The sequence below is a fragment of the Anser cygnoides genome, chromosome 1 (assembly GCF_040182565.1).
Source record: "Anser cygnoides isolate HZ-2024a breed goose chromosome 1, Taihu_goose_T2T_genome, whole genome shotgun sequence".
In the NCBI taxonomy this organism is placed as follows: domain Eukaryota; kingdom Metazoa; phylum Chordata; class Aves; order Anseriformes; family Anatidae; genus Anser; species Anser cygnoides.
Window position 1 is genome coordinate 190,942,949 of NC_089873.1, and position 15,725 is coordinate 190,958,673.

The 15,725-nt window shown below is 41.4% G+C and overlaps 1 protein-coding gene and 1 long non-coding RNA gene across 3 annotated transcripts in view; one reads left to right on the plus strand and one right to left on the minus strand.

Annotated features, from left to right (window-relative positions):
- The window catches only part of WASF3 (WASP family member 3), a 66,531-nt gene extending 66,329 nt beyond the window's left edge, over nt 1-202 (minus strand). For both annotated transcript variants that reach the window (XM_066989744.1, XM_066989743.1), the window contains exon 1: nt 123-202. The gene's annotated coding sequence lies outside the window, so the exon portion shown is untranslated. The remainder of the gene's footprint in view (nt 1-122) is intronic.
- Nucleotides 203-1,197: 995 nt separating this feature from the next.
- Nucleotides 1,198-15,064, plus strand: LOC106041107 (uncharacterized). Its single transcript, XR_001210306.3, has 3 exons — nt 1,198-2,537; nt 4,475-4,615; nt 14,867-15,064. It is a non-coding gene; the product is annotated as an uncharacterized lncRNA (long non-coding RNA).
- Nucleotides 15,065-15,725: the final 661 nt, after the last annotated feature.

Below are 15,725 nucleotides of genomic sequence, written 5' to 3' on the forward strand. Positions count from 1 at the left end.
TGGGGGGCTCAGACCGAAGCCACCCCCCCCCGCCAGGACGGGGACGGGACCGGGGCCCCCCCAGCGCCCGTCAGGCGGTAGCGGCCGGGGGGGGGAGGGAGGGGGGCCGGCCCCGCACCCACCTGGCGCCGCCGCAACCGCCGCCGCGCGAGCCCCTGCGCGGGCCGTGCCGCCGCTGCCTCGCCCCCCCCCCCAAAGCCCCGCCCCCTCGCCCGCTGGCCCCGCCCCCTCACCTCCCTCCTTCGGCCCCCCGTGAGTGGCGTGCGCGTCGCCCAATGGGAACGCAGGGAGGGAGGGGTTGGAGCTGTCAATCAGGGCTAGTACCTCGGGGGGCGATGGCGCTGAGGGGCTTCCCGCCTCCACCCGCCCCCCCCCCCCAGCCTTCCCTCAGGGGGGGGGCTGAGGGACGGGGCCGCACCTCACGGGGCTGAGGCCGCGCTGCCTCCCCTGGTGCCCGCAGCCGTTCTCCCCGGCCCGCCCCGCTGACCCAGTTCCTAGCGAATCCCAACCCCAAACGGCTCCGTGCCCACCCCGGGCTGAGGTTGAGGGGGGGGTTTGGGGCCTGCCCGGTGCCACCGGGGGCCCGGCGCTTTGTGAGAGCCGCAGCTGTCCCCGCACAACGTCCCCCCTCGCCGGGTTTCGGCCTTCCGCGCAGCTTTTGTTGCTCGCTGCAAAGCCTTTAGAGGAGACTGAGGCCGATTTTATCATCTGAATGACATTTGGGGGGGTGGGGGACGGGGAACAATCGCCACGCGAACTTTAATGGCCCGGGGCACTTGGGTAAATAATCAGGGCTGAAAGGAGAGGTGACTGAGGGCAGCCTGAAGGCAGGCATTTCGGGCAGCTGAAAGTTTGCTGAACTCCAGTGGTGCTTCAGCAGAGACAGGGCTCACATGCACCTCCTCACAAAAAGCAGTACTCGGTATTGCTGTTAATTACAGAAAAATGATTTGTGTTTAAGGCACTGACACCCGTCGTGGTATGAGGCAGCAGCTGAGGACCACTGGTGTAATCACAGGAGGTTAGACAGCAAAAATATATTAATCTGAGCGGCTTTCTTCTGCTTTGAAGTGCAGATGGTGACTGCTTTAAGATCACTAGCAAAGCAAACAGAAAAGGAGTCACCGAGTAACACAACCCTAAAAGAAGGAAGTGGCAGTCTTTTCATCCAGCGTAACGGCTCGCTAGGACAAAAATTGTAAGGGGATAATAGCCTCCAACTCTTCAGAGAACTCATTCTATTAAAAAGGAGACTATTTTCCCTAAAACACATGCAACAAGAAAGAGGAAACTTCAGAGACTGTAAAATAAAACATGCTAAATGACCTTGCCGTGTTAAAATACCGCTGCATTAATACTCGTTCAGTGATGCTTTCTTCATATGGAAAATGGGATCTTGAGGCTGGAAAAAATATTAATTTCACAGACCTGTCGCTACCATAATTTTTTTCTGCTCCATCAATAGAAGCAAGTATCCTGTGTGATGCAAGATATTAACGAACATTTATTTTGTTCCACCTGCTTTCCAGTCTCTTGGATTCCTTCTCAGCTTTCATTTTTCTCCACTGTATTCATGACATTTCAGCACCAATAGCTATTTTTAATACCTAAATCTTGTAAAAATGGAACTCAGGCACAGCTTTATTACTGCAATTTTGACCTTGCCTTAGAATTTGCATATAAGGCAAATCTGCCAAACCATTTGCATTTAATCTGTACTAAGTTTTCATTAAGACACATACACACAGGAAAAAAAAAAAAAAGTGGTTAAATTATCTGCAAGTAATAATTTAATAAGCTTTTGTCCTAACCATTAATATTTTCAAGTAAAATTATGCTTCAGAAAAGCCCTCTGAAGCCAGAACCTTCAGGTTTGGATTGACACACCAAGAGACGTTCAGGATTGATCTTTCTGCTATTAATTTCACTTGAAGGTAGAATCAGGCTTCAGAGGGTAATGAAAAGGCAGTGTTATTGGAGACTGAAGTCAAAATGAGTTACTGGAAGCGAGCATGAAATGTTCTTAGCATTTGCTCACAGACTTAGATCAAATTTTTAAGGACCTCCTTTTCTTGAATAGTTGGTTTCACACAACAATATATCATGGAATCACAGAATGGTTTGGGTTGGAAGGGACCTTAAAGCCCACCCAGTTCCAACCCCCTGCCATGGGCAGGGACACCTCCCACTAGACCAGGTTGCTCAAAGCCCCATCCAGCCTGGCCTTGAAAGCGTAAGACAAAACAATCTTTTGAAAGTCTGTTACATTGCTTGTTGCTTCCTGCTGAAGAGCATGTTTCATGATTTGGAAATCTTTTTGTCTTTCAGGAAACACAGAATTGCTGAGTAATGTTAAAATAAATAGTGTTACGCAAATGATTTACAATACCACTGATAATCATTACAGCATCTCTGATTAATAATGGAACATTGATGGGTCCCTGAAGAGTTCCTTGCTGAATCAGCTTTTGCAATAAATTGCTTTCCCTCCAGCCACAGCCTCACCCTATAGAAAGGGCCTCCAAGTCCTGAATGAGGTAATTGATTTAGGACAGCTATAGGATACATGCAATGCACAACAGAAGATGCTTCATGAATTACTACATCTCTGTTAATGGAGTTTATTTTCCATTAACGCAAACTGTTTAGCCTTGAGAAATCTGTGTAAGTATTTCTCATGGTATTTGTATATTCAAATTTCATTATTGATATTTTCATACTATTCATTTTTTTTTCAGGAATATTTTCCTGAGGTACTAGTAACTATTTTACTTTTTGTTTTGTTTTGATTTTTTTTTCCTTTTAATACACCAAGATCGCTGGAATACTGAAAAACTAACATAGTCTATGAAAACACAGTGCAAGTGGATCCTCAAAGGAAACATTCAATATAAGTTCAAAGAGGCCCTCTGTGTAATCAATCTCCTAAAAAAAAATGTAGAAAAACAAGAACAAAAGGAAAGCTAATAACTTTTCAAGACAGCTACTTTCATCAACTAATCAAGAGTTGTAATTCTGCCAATTAATAGTAAGGTCCATTAACTGTAAGTCATAAAAACTATTTGCTATGCAAAATACTCATTTTTCTTTGCTGGGTCTGACACTTTGGTTCAGCAGTGGATTAGGATACCCTGTGAAGCAGGGATCAGTGATGTATAGCAGGAGTGGACATAGTCTCTTAATAGTTTTACGGCATTGTCAGTTAACAAGCTCCCTTTTTAAAAACAAGCACACAAAAGACACAGTTCCAAGTTCATTGGAGATTTAAAAAATGAAATACAGAAAGCTGTAACTAGGAATAGACTGTTGATTTAGGAGCTGTACTATGCAAGGCACATTTGGGACTAACAGGATAAAATTACAAAACAAAAACTATGGGCTTAATATCCAGTCTGAAATAGGAGAAGGGAAGGGAAGCTCACAAAGAAAGGTGGGACTCTGAGAACCGGACTATGTGAGAAGTTTCAAAGTGTGCTGTACAGAGCACTTCTCCAACAGCTAAGAATGAGCTACATTTTATTTATTCTGTCTGGATTCACTGTCAAGGTATGCTATTTACAGTCTTTTACTAAACTAATTATAATGAAGGTATAGTATCAAAGGGGAAAAAATCTACTTGTTAGAAATAGGCTCTCCCAGATAACAAATGAAAGGGTAAGGAACAGCAACATGTTGCTCAGTGTTCAGAGGATTTATGCAGCTGAGTTCTGGGAAGCCTATAGCTGTTTTTTCACTCTACTGAGCCCACAACAAGTCATGGATATTGAAAGATTTATGATAACTGTGATTGCTCCCATACTGATGTCCAATAGATATCGGTAGCCTCACTCCGTCTGATTTGTCTGTCTTTCTTGTAGTATCATGAGTAAGGTCTACCATTTCAGACTGCAATCATCCACTTCCCACTGGCTTTCAGCAACAGTTTATCATCTAACTCGCATATATGCCTTTAGAAATCTCTCTTCTAGTCCACAGAAGCACACAAATGACTCAGGGAATCAGTCAGTGTTATACTCCTCTAACATCTTCCACTTTAGCAAAGTGAGGGGGACGGTTAGACACAGCCAGAGCATGCAGATAGGCCATCTGACCATCGTGTGCCTTTGGCCTGTATTTGAAACTTTGTCATTTTTCTCAGATGTGGAGATATTTGGTATGATGCATGGACGATATAAGGAACCAACCCCCACAAAAGCAAGTTTCAAAGTACCCTCCCTTACTTTCCATACAAATTCTGTAGCAACTCTGTCCACACGTGCAGAGAACTATCTCATATTATCAGAAGGTTTCCATTTCTCTCTCTTTCATTTTTTCTCTTCCATGCTCAAGGGTTTAGAGTTGGTAGGACTGATGAAATTATCAGGCAAGTGACTCAGAACCTACAGTACTGCCTTGTTCTGTGGGTCAGAACAAGAGCCATAGAAAGATGCAGATGGGAACTACACAGGTCAAAAATACCTTGTTTTTTTTCCAGCAAAACTTCAGACGCAGACCCACCCTTGTTCAAGATCTTGGAATGTCACAGCAGTGTCCTACCTCTTCAGACATTAGCTGCAGTCTAGGGTATAAGATCGGCTAAGGGAAGGATAATGAAGGAGATGGCTGTGATGAAAAGGTTAGTTAAGTTAAATGATTTTCCATCACTTATTCAACTATAAAAATCATAGTGGGTGCCAATAGAGTATATGGTCATGGAATTGTTAGTAGGCACATTACATAGCAAACAAATATGGAGAGTACAGTCAAAAGTGAATAAAATGTAAAAAATGTGAAAGATTAAATACAATACCAGTCTTTCAACCACAGAAGTATGCTTAACTCCTTGGAAAAAAACTGTCGTGGTAACACCTCAATTACTGACCTCATAGAAATCAAATTCTAAACATGCTCAGCCATTTAAAAGTCCATTCTTAGATTACAGACTTCATGGCAAGGACCAAATGTGAGTGTAAGTTTGCACAACGCTAGCACAAAACACTACTGAACCTCTCCCTAGCCCAATATATGAGGGCTCTTAGGAGTCCTAAGACAAGTGCACTGTTATATTCTGGTATATGACAGGGAACGACAAAAGGCTGCAGGCAGCGAGCGCTTCTCCCAGTGTCTTGCTAAGGGGCACATTTTCCATTTGGGATGCCTTCTCCAACTCCTCTTTCTGAGTGGACTTGATATCTGGGTCGCAGAGTGGAAGAAACTGATATGTAAATAATTGAAGTATGGAGGTAAAAGTAGGGGAACACCAGAAGAAAATCAAATGCATGAATCTCAAATAGTTTGGACAAGGTGGGACAGATTTTTATTTAGACCACCTTTCAAAAATATATATAAATTAACTGCAAATAGAAAACTTCACACTAAAATTAAATGGGGATATTAGTGATATAGACTTAGAAAACGGGGCAAAAATGACATCAAGATATCTTTTAATCCACCCTCCTGTGACAAGGCTAGATAAACAAAAGAGACCAAACTTTGGACTAATGTATGTGTGGTTGTTTTAAAGATTTTAATCTAACAAGAAGATTTCACAATTTTCTCCTGCATTCTTGCCTAGTGTTTATGGTAAGAAAGTTTTTACTAATGTCTAACGTAATTTTTCCATGATGTAATTTTAGCACGTTCTTTTCTTGTGCTATCAACAATGGGCTTGGACAACAGATTACAACCTTTTATTGTCTGAAGGCTTCTCATGTCTCTCCAGTCATTCATTCAGTGAATTAAGCCCCTAGCTCTTTCTGTGTCCTGCCTCACAGGACATGTTTTCTAATTCTCTGGTCATTTTCCTTTCTTTCTTTTGGATTGCCTCCACATTTGCTGCAGTTCACTGCACAGAACTAGACACGCAGCACTCAATACCAATGCCGCATGTTTGCTTTTCCTGTAATAGTATGACACTGTTGATACATATTCAACTTGTGAGTCACTGTAACCTCAACATCTTTTTCAGCAAAACTTCTGCCTGGTCAGATGTTTTCCATCTTGTGTTAATGCACTCAATTTTTCCAGATTAAGTGCAGACCTTGCATTCTCCTTTTTGAAGTTCATCCTACTTTTTTGGACCAGCTGCCCCATTTGTAGAGACTGTTTTGATTGCTACTCCACCAGGTTTGTGCCATCTGTAAATGTGATAAGCATTCTTTCTATTGCATCATCCAGGTCATTGAAGGAAATATGAAACATTACCAAACTCAGGACACATCCCTGGAGAACCTCAGCCAACAGTTTTCCATTGTCACAGCGAACCTTTGATAACCATTCCATGATTATTGCTTTCCAAACAGTCTTCTCCAGCTTCTTAAAAGGCTGGAGAAGGAAATTCAGCCAGGTTTTCTCCACGTTGTTTATAGCAATGTAAAAAAATTCTATTTATACCAACATTTTCAAGGGAACCGAAGTTAAACATTTCCTTAATATTCATGGTTATGTTAATGACTATTACTTATCTCTTGTATCTAGTACACATACAACACATTCATACAAGAGACACAAAATGATGTTTCAGAATTGTCAGTGAAAGCCGGGCATTTGGACACCAGTAGGCAAAAGCAGGATTTTCACTCACATAAGGTTAGATTCACTCACAATCACTTAGATTTTGAACATGCAGTATTTAATTTGTATCTGAGTGTTTGCTCACATGGCTGAGGGTCCATGTCACTTCTACTCATACTGGAAAGCCCCCTTCCATCTCTAATAATGCAAATTATCACTTCCCTAGGCTTCCCTAGTATCCCACAGTAAAGTATCAGGCAATATTGCATTCCTAGAAAATATTAACCTGACTGTCAGCAATAAGTTAGTCGACATTACAAAATTTTGCCTGGACTTTATCAAGAGTATGATGTTATCACTGCAAAGACTGATCAGTGATATCTGATAGATTGGAACAATTAGCAGTCATCAGGACATTTCGATATTCACGCTGCTCCTCTCAAAGAGATGTATTGCTCTAGGCATATTTTTCCACCATAAGCCCTTCAAAGGTTTTGTTCTTTGGCAGCTCCAGATATGATACACTGAAGTCATCTTTTGAGCAGCCCTCTGGTGAAAGAAGATGGCTTGAATAAGGCAGAGCTGAATGAAAACCAAAATTAAAAGCAAAGCTATTTCCTGCTTCAGAAGTAACAGTGACGGTATTGTGATTAAAAAAAAAAAAAAAAAAACTAGATATTAATTTTGAAAAATAATCTGAGTGAAAGTTAGATCTTCATCAAAGTATTAAAATGGTTGAAATGCTGTCAGTTTGAAAGATCAGCTTTCAAAAAATAAATAGAGATGAGATGGGTGTTTGAAAACCAGCTAACTTCTTTACAAGGCAAAGCTTTATGCATAATTAATATGTCACTGGAGGATTTTTCAGCAAATAAATATAAAACTAAACTGTTTAATTACCAAGACAGTTTCAACAATTTATTACTTCTTCCAATAGAATGGACTTGCCCAATGGTGTGGAATGTTACTGAAATTAGCTGAATTAGCTGAGATGCAGCTGATAGTCTAAAATGTAGAGCTTGGAAACAGGAAAGAAAAGCTTATTTTCACAAGGAAGCATGCTTTTAATTTTGGAAACAACAATTTTTTCCTTTGTAATGAAGTTTGAAAGTGTTACATTTCTTGGATTTTTTTTATGAAGCTTGTTCTTTAATTGGCCTTAAATGCATAGCTTTGGCATTTAAATTCTATAGCTTTTATTCTGCTTTTCAGCTGAAACTAATATAATTTAGTGTTTTACATTAGAAAGTGAGGAAAGTCATGCTCTTCTTCAAAGCACAATGGTGCATTTCATTATGCAGAGTTGAAATGAATTCACTGTGTTAGGTCTCTGCTTTGCACGTTATATCTCAAGCCTTCTGTTGTCTCCAATTACCCATGCATTTTTGTGTACCCACAAAGCAAGAGGCATGAATCTCTTCAGATATCAGTCAAGAGTTCAGTCCTGCTGACAGCAAAGTTCTCTTGCCCTTGTATTGTAGGGCTTTTGGCTAATCTATGTGTGGATTTAGAAGTTCCACCTGTACCTCCTGGTTCAATGAGCTCAGTTACTTGAAGGACTAAACCTTATATCACAAGAGCATGAAAAGCAGCATTTTCTATGGGTATTAACTCTGCCTGAAAGGTGCACGTCTGCCTACAGTCTTCAGGGGCGATGCCTGCAGTCTCTGTTCTCACACACAATTCATTTACAATTGCCCCAATACACAAGCAAATCTTATCCATGTGCACGCAAACTGGAATAAGCAGGAGGCATTGCACTGCACTCTGAGTACTCAGTGTGTCAAAGGGAACAGGAGCACAAACTCCCAACAGTAATTAAGCCTTGCTGAGAAATTGAGCATATGTCATACACAATAGCCTGTCTCTTCTATTTCCCTCCCTTCACTCCCTCCCCCCCGGGTAGAGATAAATTTAAAAAAAAAATAAATAAAAAAAAAAAAGGAATGAAGGGAAGATTTTTGGTAAATCTTAACAGCAGCTTTTCAGCTGCAGGAAAATCTGTTGTTTGGATAACAGCATTAGAGGAGGATTTCTTAACTGATACAGGAGAGAAAGAAAAGCAGCCACAGCAAGACAGAACAAAAACCTGTCAGAATAAAGAAATCTCAGTGAACCCACAGAAAGGGTTATTGAGAAGCTCTGTGAGAGAAAGAGAGACAGAGCCCTTACGAAATTTAGATGCTCAGGAAGGCAAGGCGGAAGGGAGAAATAGAGGCTATTTGCTCATTGGGTTTTAGTTGGAATCAGAGACTGTTGTCTTCCCTACCATACATCAAACTGAGCTCTGGAACTCCGGAATAAAAACAGTTCAATACAGACTGTCTGCAGTTACATCTTTTTGATTTTGTTTTTTCAACCAATACCTCGCTGGAAACCTTATCTCCCCCCTCCCCACCCCTCACCACTAAAAAAGGCAGTTTAGAAACAACTGTGATTACGTAGCATATTTTCCCTATTATAAGGCACTTAAAGTATAAGAAAAAGCCATCTGCTGTAACTTGGCTGCCCTTTTCATTTTAGGTTAATCCACATTTCTGGCTTTTTCATCATCATTCCCAATTAAATACTTCTCCAAAACAAATGTAGATGGTTTTACAATTTTTATTTAAACATTCTTATTCAATTCCAGTCCTTTTGGCAAGGTATCTGACAAAATCATCATACTGTATATGAAATAACGCTGTGTAAATTTTCTCAGATTTTCCACTTTTAGATTGATCTCTGGGGAAAAGGACTGCAAAATCCCAGGTGACTAACAGTCCTGGCTTTGTGCTGGATGCTGTAATAAAATGGCATCATAGCATACCTTGAGTTTTAAATGCTTCCTTGTACGGAGTTCTTGTGTGGCTCTCTGTTCACTTCCACTTTACATTTCTAGGAAGCTACTAGAAGAAGCTGCTGTATTCTGCTTTATACAGTGACAGAACTGCACCATGTCCTATCTCTTGGGAACACATTTGATTTTTATTCTGCCTATTTCCATCTATTGTGCTTTAATCTAATACGAAAGTATCTGTGTGGAGAGCAGAATGATAGGAAACACTTGCCCTGGAGTTCTAACGCTGTGTCTCCTATTTCAGTCTTCTTAATGAATAACAAAACAAAACAACAAGCTGACAAGTCTGAGCTTCTTTTAGATATCACAGCAGGCACATGGAATATCTTCTTCCAGGCATACTGATCACTTTTACCACATTTATAGTACTCTAATAAATGCTTCTTGGAGCAGCTCCAGGCAATTGTAATTAATTCTCAGTGGGATGCTCATAGTGGTCACCCTGGATCAGAAAGGTCAGGACTTTGTGCCTTTACAACATCAGTAAAAATTAAATACCCACTTTCCCCAAAGGTCATCACAAGCTGAATACACAAAACAATCAATCTCAATCAGTTTCCTGCTTCCCACTGTTTCTCATTATTTCTGTAGTTATCCTAAAAACTAAAAGTAAACACATAAACAAATCAAAGCAGAAGCCGTTTTCAGAGTGTTGATTTAATCCTCCATCCTATGCCAACAACTGATGAATATATAAACAGGAAAAGTGAGATAGCCCCTGCAAACACGTGAAGAGCCATTCACCTACAGCAACTCCGGCTTTAATTAATCTCCCTGCCTTCTTAGAGTGGCTAAAAGAGGAAAATCCAGGCTGGCGAACATCTGTTGCACAGTGCACACAGCAATAATTCAAGGTACGAGCCTATGCAACCTGAAGGAAAACACTCCTGCCTGCTAACGACGAAGCCCGCTCCCTGCCGACCGCTCAGCACCATGGACAGGGCACGGAGGGAGGCGATGGGGTGGGAGCGCCGCCTGGCACGCCGGGCACCTCGCGCTCTCGGCGGGGTACGCGCCCAGGACGCCCCGGTGGCTGGGGCGGAGGCACTATTCCAGTGAAAGCTCTCCGAGCCCTATCGCCGCTGCCCGGGCCGGGGTGGCCGCGCTGCTTCCCCTCCTCCCCGCTGCCAACCCGGGCTCGCCGGCCGCCTTGCAGCCAGCCGTGAAGGGCAGCAGGCTTTATGACACGTCTTTATTTACTGCGTACGTTTTATGGCCAAGCCTCGGTTTTATTTTCCATAGCTTATCATGCCCTTTGAAAAGGTCAATGCGAAATTGTTTGTGGGGTTTCTTTTTTTTTTTTTCTTTTTTCTTTTTTTTTTTTTTTACTTTAATGCTGCATATCTGGCAGCCTGGCAGTTCTGCAAAGGGGGAAGAAAGAGGAATGAGACCTCAACATGAGGGAAGCATAAATTAAAAAAAGGGAGATAAATGTAGGTGTATGCACCCAGCCAAGAGAAAAAACCTCAGCCAAAAGTCACACAGAAAATAAAACCTGTTCTGGACCATTCAAACCAAGCAGTTACTCAAAACTACTGTCTTTCTGAGGGGGAGAACATCAGTCTTTTTTTTTGCTCAGTTACACTCATGTAACTGAGCAAAATTCAGATGCCTCTCTCAATATCATTGTTTTCTTTTTCCAGGTTTAAATCAGTGCTGAAGAAGTCGAGCTTGAACCTGGTGATTTTATACAGATTTTTATTTTTTACCACATTTTTTTTCCCTGCTTTCTTCACTGTATTTTTCCTTTAATTGACAAATAATAGTTTCTTTCACTAGCTTGGTGGAAATCCTAATCATGGTATCACTCTTTTGAGGAACCATTAATTTTGCATGTAAATGTCAAGTTCTGTTGTTCAGCATGGGAAATGTCAGCCTCAGGACCAAGCCAGTCACCAGACTGGCTTAAACAAATACAAGAAACAGTCTCCAAAGACTATCAGACACTGGATATCATTACACTGTTAACTTTCCTTGGGACACTCTCCATCTCTGATCATAGGCCTTTCACAAGCCCGTCCAATGTCTTCATCTCAGCCTCACACTCCTTATATCAATCTCTGCCTCGTTCTTCCCTACACTATCCTCACTTCATTTTTATGTTTAGTCATTGTGCATCCACATTAAACCAGCCAAGGAACAGACAATGTTAAAGCATCTTTGTCTTCTCCTTACTGCTTCACTTCCTTCAAAAAAACAGACAGCCATACTAAGATGAAAGCCATCATATTCTACGTGAAGTTTTCAGAGTCTGACTCATCATATTTTACCTACCTTGACTGCAACTCACTGGGCAGTCAAACTTTGAACAGTAGAATCTCAGCATATCTTTGGCTGATGTTGAAGTACAAATGAGAAGAAATTATCTGTCTTCAACTTGTACATAAGATAATTTCATTTTCTATCAAATAGTGGTCTTGGAAGAGACGTAGACAGATGATGGACTCAGTCTGGTGTTTATTATATGAAATGTCACAACTCTTATGATGCAATCCTCCCATTCTGTTCTATTTATTGTTTCCCATCACATAATTAAATTATGAACTCTGAAAAGTAAAGCCATCCTCCATTTCAGTACTGTTCAACATCTAGCCCACTTGATCCCTGATCCCTCATTGAATCTCTGGTAATACCACAATATGAATAGTAATGGAGCTGCATCTACCTGCTCGCTAGCCCCAAGACTCCAAGCTAGCCTAATGCAGGGGATCTTATATACCCGATAACACAAAAGCCAAAGTGACAGATCACAACCAGAAATGTTGTTTTGAGCATAAAGGATTGAGCTGGTTATAATCATTTGAAGAATTTTACATGTGCACAAATATAAATCACAGCACTCCATTCAGTTGGGCAATTACATTCTGACATAGTAAATTCTTTCTAAAATTTCTAACAATAATACTATTTTTCACTTCCACTTCCAAACTTTGTGCTTTGTTGCTTTGCACCACTAAATAGCTGATGTATTTCTCTTCTGAGGTGATCAGTTTCCTTCTATGGAAATTCAGATATACACAGAGCTGCACTATATTCTTTATGTAGACATCAGGGAACTCTATAAAGCCCTTTCTTCATACTGAATTATGTATAAATGCACAATTTTCTTACTCTAAATAAAATGCATTAATGACATTTAGCAACTGAGCTCTTTAGGAAGCCTTTATGAAAGCCAAAATAGTAAACATTGGCTCCTAAATCATATTTATCCCATGATGTCATCAAATCCAAAAGCAGACAGGAAAGAGAGAAGTTACCCTAATCTCCTCTTAATGCACCTTTCAAAATCTCCACACAATTTGGATGGTTCTGAATATAAAATAGCAATGTCATTTGCAAGTGGCTGTTTATTATTTATTATACATGGCTCTATAACTGTGCATTCCTTTATAATACATGAAGGGAGCTTTCAATTAGTGAAAAGAGGAGGATTTGGCCCTTTAGAGAGCCACGCTTGAAAACACTTGAAAAATGTATCCGAACTACAGTTTCTGAAGACCTGCACCACTATTAATAGCTGCGGTTCAGGATTTGTTCCTTAGAGAGAGCAATTCCCCCTGACTGCAGTAAAGTTTTTGTGTCCAAATGAAAATGACATATTGGAGCATGCCATGCTGATGACAGTGTAGGTCATTTCCTTTACTCAAATAAATAAATAAATAAACAAAAAATCCACTTGCTGGTAAACTTATACAAGTCCCAGTGGTCTCTTTTAAGTCAGCTTCCAAAGTGAGAACAAATGCAACATCTTTTCAAAACAACGTCATAGTCTTGAAATTATATATAACACCTGATAGCATCAGTTGCGTGGCTATCTTTGGAAGCTTCTCTGGTTTAGCAACAAACTAAAAAAAATAAGCAAACACATACTCAGATCTGCATCGTTGCTTGGAAACAATCAGTTCAGGAATGGCATTATCCTGTTAGTCTAAAGAAGGCCAAAATTTTAATAGACTTCATGCAATTCAGATGCAAACTCTTTCTCTCAAATCAAATTTTACTATACATATATAACAGTTTTCCTCTTTTTTTTTTTCCTTCCTCCCTACAAAAGGGCACACATAAATGCCTCATGGCATCGCAGCAGTGAATAATGATGTGCTAAATCTTTATTGATTTGCTTGGCATTCTCATAGACTCCCCACTCCCAAAACATATGCATTGAATTATACAGTCATGTTTGCAATATAAAAAACACATTACATTGAAAAGAGAAGATTGAAGAGCTTAAAGGACTGCTGATGGAATACAGAGGCCCAAATTACTCAAGCAGGGCTTAGCACAGGAGCACATCTGGGAACACAGGAGGAATGCTCACATCAAATGATTTTAGGCAACTCAATTAGTTAGCATGTCTGATTAGACTTCCATTGGGAAGGGCAAAACAGCAGCATCTCCCAAAGTTGAGCCAAAGCAGAAGCCTAACCATGTTCTATTCTTTCTCCATTGACTACAGAAGGAGCCTAGTGAGCTAAAAAGATCACTGAAGTAGAGTAGAGGCCTGAGGCCTGCTTTGATTTATTTTCATCTGTCTCAGGATTCAGTTCACACTGGGACTGCTGCAGCATAGGGAAGTTTCACGCACTGCTGCGGAGACAGCCTGGAGAGTGCTGGGGCACAACTTGGTGCCTCAGCTCTGAGATATAGATAGTTCTAATGATAACTCTGGGGGTGTTGGTTGATGGTCACCTGAACACGAGCTGGCAGTGTGCCCAGCTGTCCAAGAAGGCCAACGCCATCCTGGCTTGTGTCAGGAACAATGTAGCCAGCAGGAGCAGGGAGGTGACTGTCCCCCTGTACTCTGCTCTGGTGAGGCAGCACCTTGAGTATTGTGTTCAGTTTGGGGCCCCTCAGCACAAGAAGGACATCGAGGCCCTGAAGCATGTCCAGAGAAGGGCTACGAAGCTGGTGAAGGGCCTGGAGCACAAGTCCTGTGAGGAGTGGCTGAGGGAACTGGGGTTGTTTAGTCTGGAGAAGAGGAGGCTCAGGGGAGACCTTATTGCTCTCTGCAACTGCCTGAAAGGAAGGAGTGGGGAGCTGGGGGTTGGCCTCTTCTCACAGGTAACTAGTGATAGGACTAGAGGGAATGGCCTCAAGTTTCTCTAGGGGAGGTTCAGGTTGGAAACGAGGAGACATTTCTTCTCAGAAAGAGCAGTCAGTACTTTTTTAAAAGTACTTAAATACACACTTAAATCTATCTTTACTCAAAGGAGTTCTCCTTTACACACTGAACTCCCATCCTCTTCAGTGGAGCAGAAACTTGTGTGAAATGTAACGTACACTTAAGTGCTTTCCTGGTGAGGAGAATGCAGCATGAATCATGGTCATGGTTGCTAGCTTAAATCCTGCCAAGAGTGATAGTCATCTAAACTTATGGTATCAGTGTGAAATTAACTTATTGGCCCTCTGCAGTTCCTTCTGAAAAGATACCAGGATCAGAGTCACTACAAACAGCCCTGACTCATTTCATATGTGGACAGCAGAAAGGCCAAGGACTGAAAAAGCCTTACAAACAGACCTGCCTTTTCTCTCCAGGACCATTCCCTTCAAGGCAGGGTTGACACACATGAGGCAGGAATAATGCAGAGACACCTACTGATGTTGCTTGGTCCATTCTCTCTGGTCGTCAAGTAAGTAAGCACTTTTAATAAGTACAATATTCATATTAAAAGGATGAATTGTAAAAGTACAAATGGGAGATGATTCTCAAAAGAGATTTTTATAGCCAGAAGAAAGTTTCATGCCAACTGCTTAAAAAGGCTTTGAAAGTTTTCCAAGAAAGCACAACACAGGCCCAGATTACTCCTACTGCTTTAGCTTTATAATTGCCTTCCTTTTCAACACTTATTTTTGTCTTCAGAAGAGTGCTCCACCCAACCCCCCACCCCATCCCCAAAGTCCCTCCTCACTGCCAGCATCCTTTAGAAAGGGCTGAATAGAGCTTCCCTTCCACCCCACAGATATGGCTAGGCTGTGCCACAGGTCACCACGGGCAGAAGCACAAGGTGCACGTATCCAGCTGTGCCTGAAAACAGTTCCAACTTTTCCAGCACAAAGTATGAACAATGAAGTCCAGCTCCTCAGTGCAGCACAGCTGAATGCCAACTCCTGAAACCTGGAGTGATCCCACAGCACTTGGCCATTTCTGCTTTGCCAACACAGCTCTCGCAAAGCGCAACCTATTCTGTCACCCACGTACCTGCATTACCAGCTAACAAGAGAAAAAACTTGTGTTCCAGCCAGCCCTTCAAACTGTGGTGTTTTAATGAGACAGGTTTCTGCAAGTAACTTGAATTAAAGATCAGATCTGAAACTCTAGCAGAAGTTGCTAGAGCTTACCAGAAGCCTTTTTTTTTTTTTCAGTGCTGAAGATCCGATGAATTTTTAAATGCTG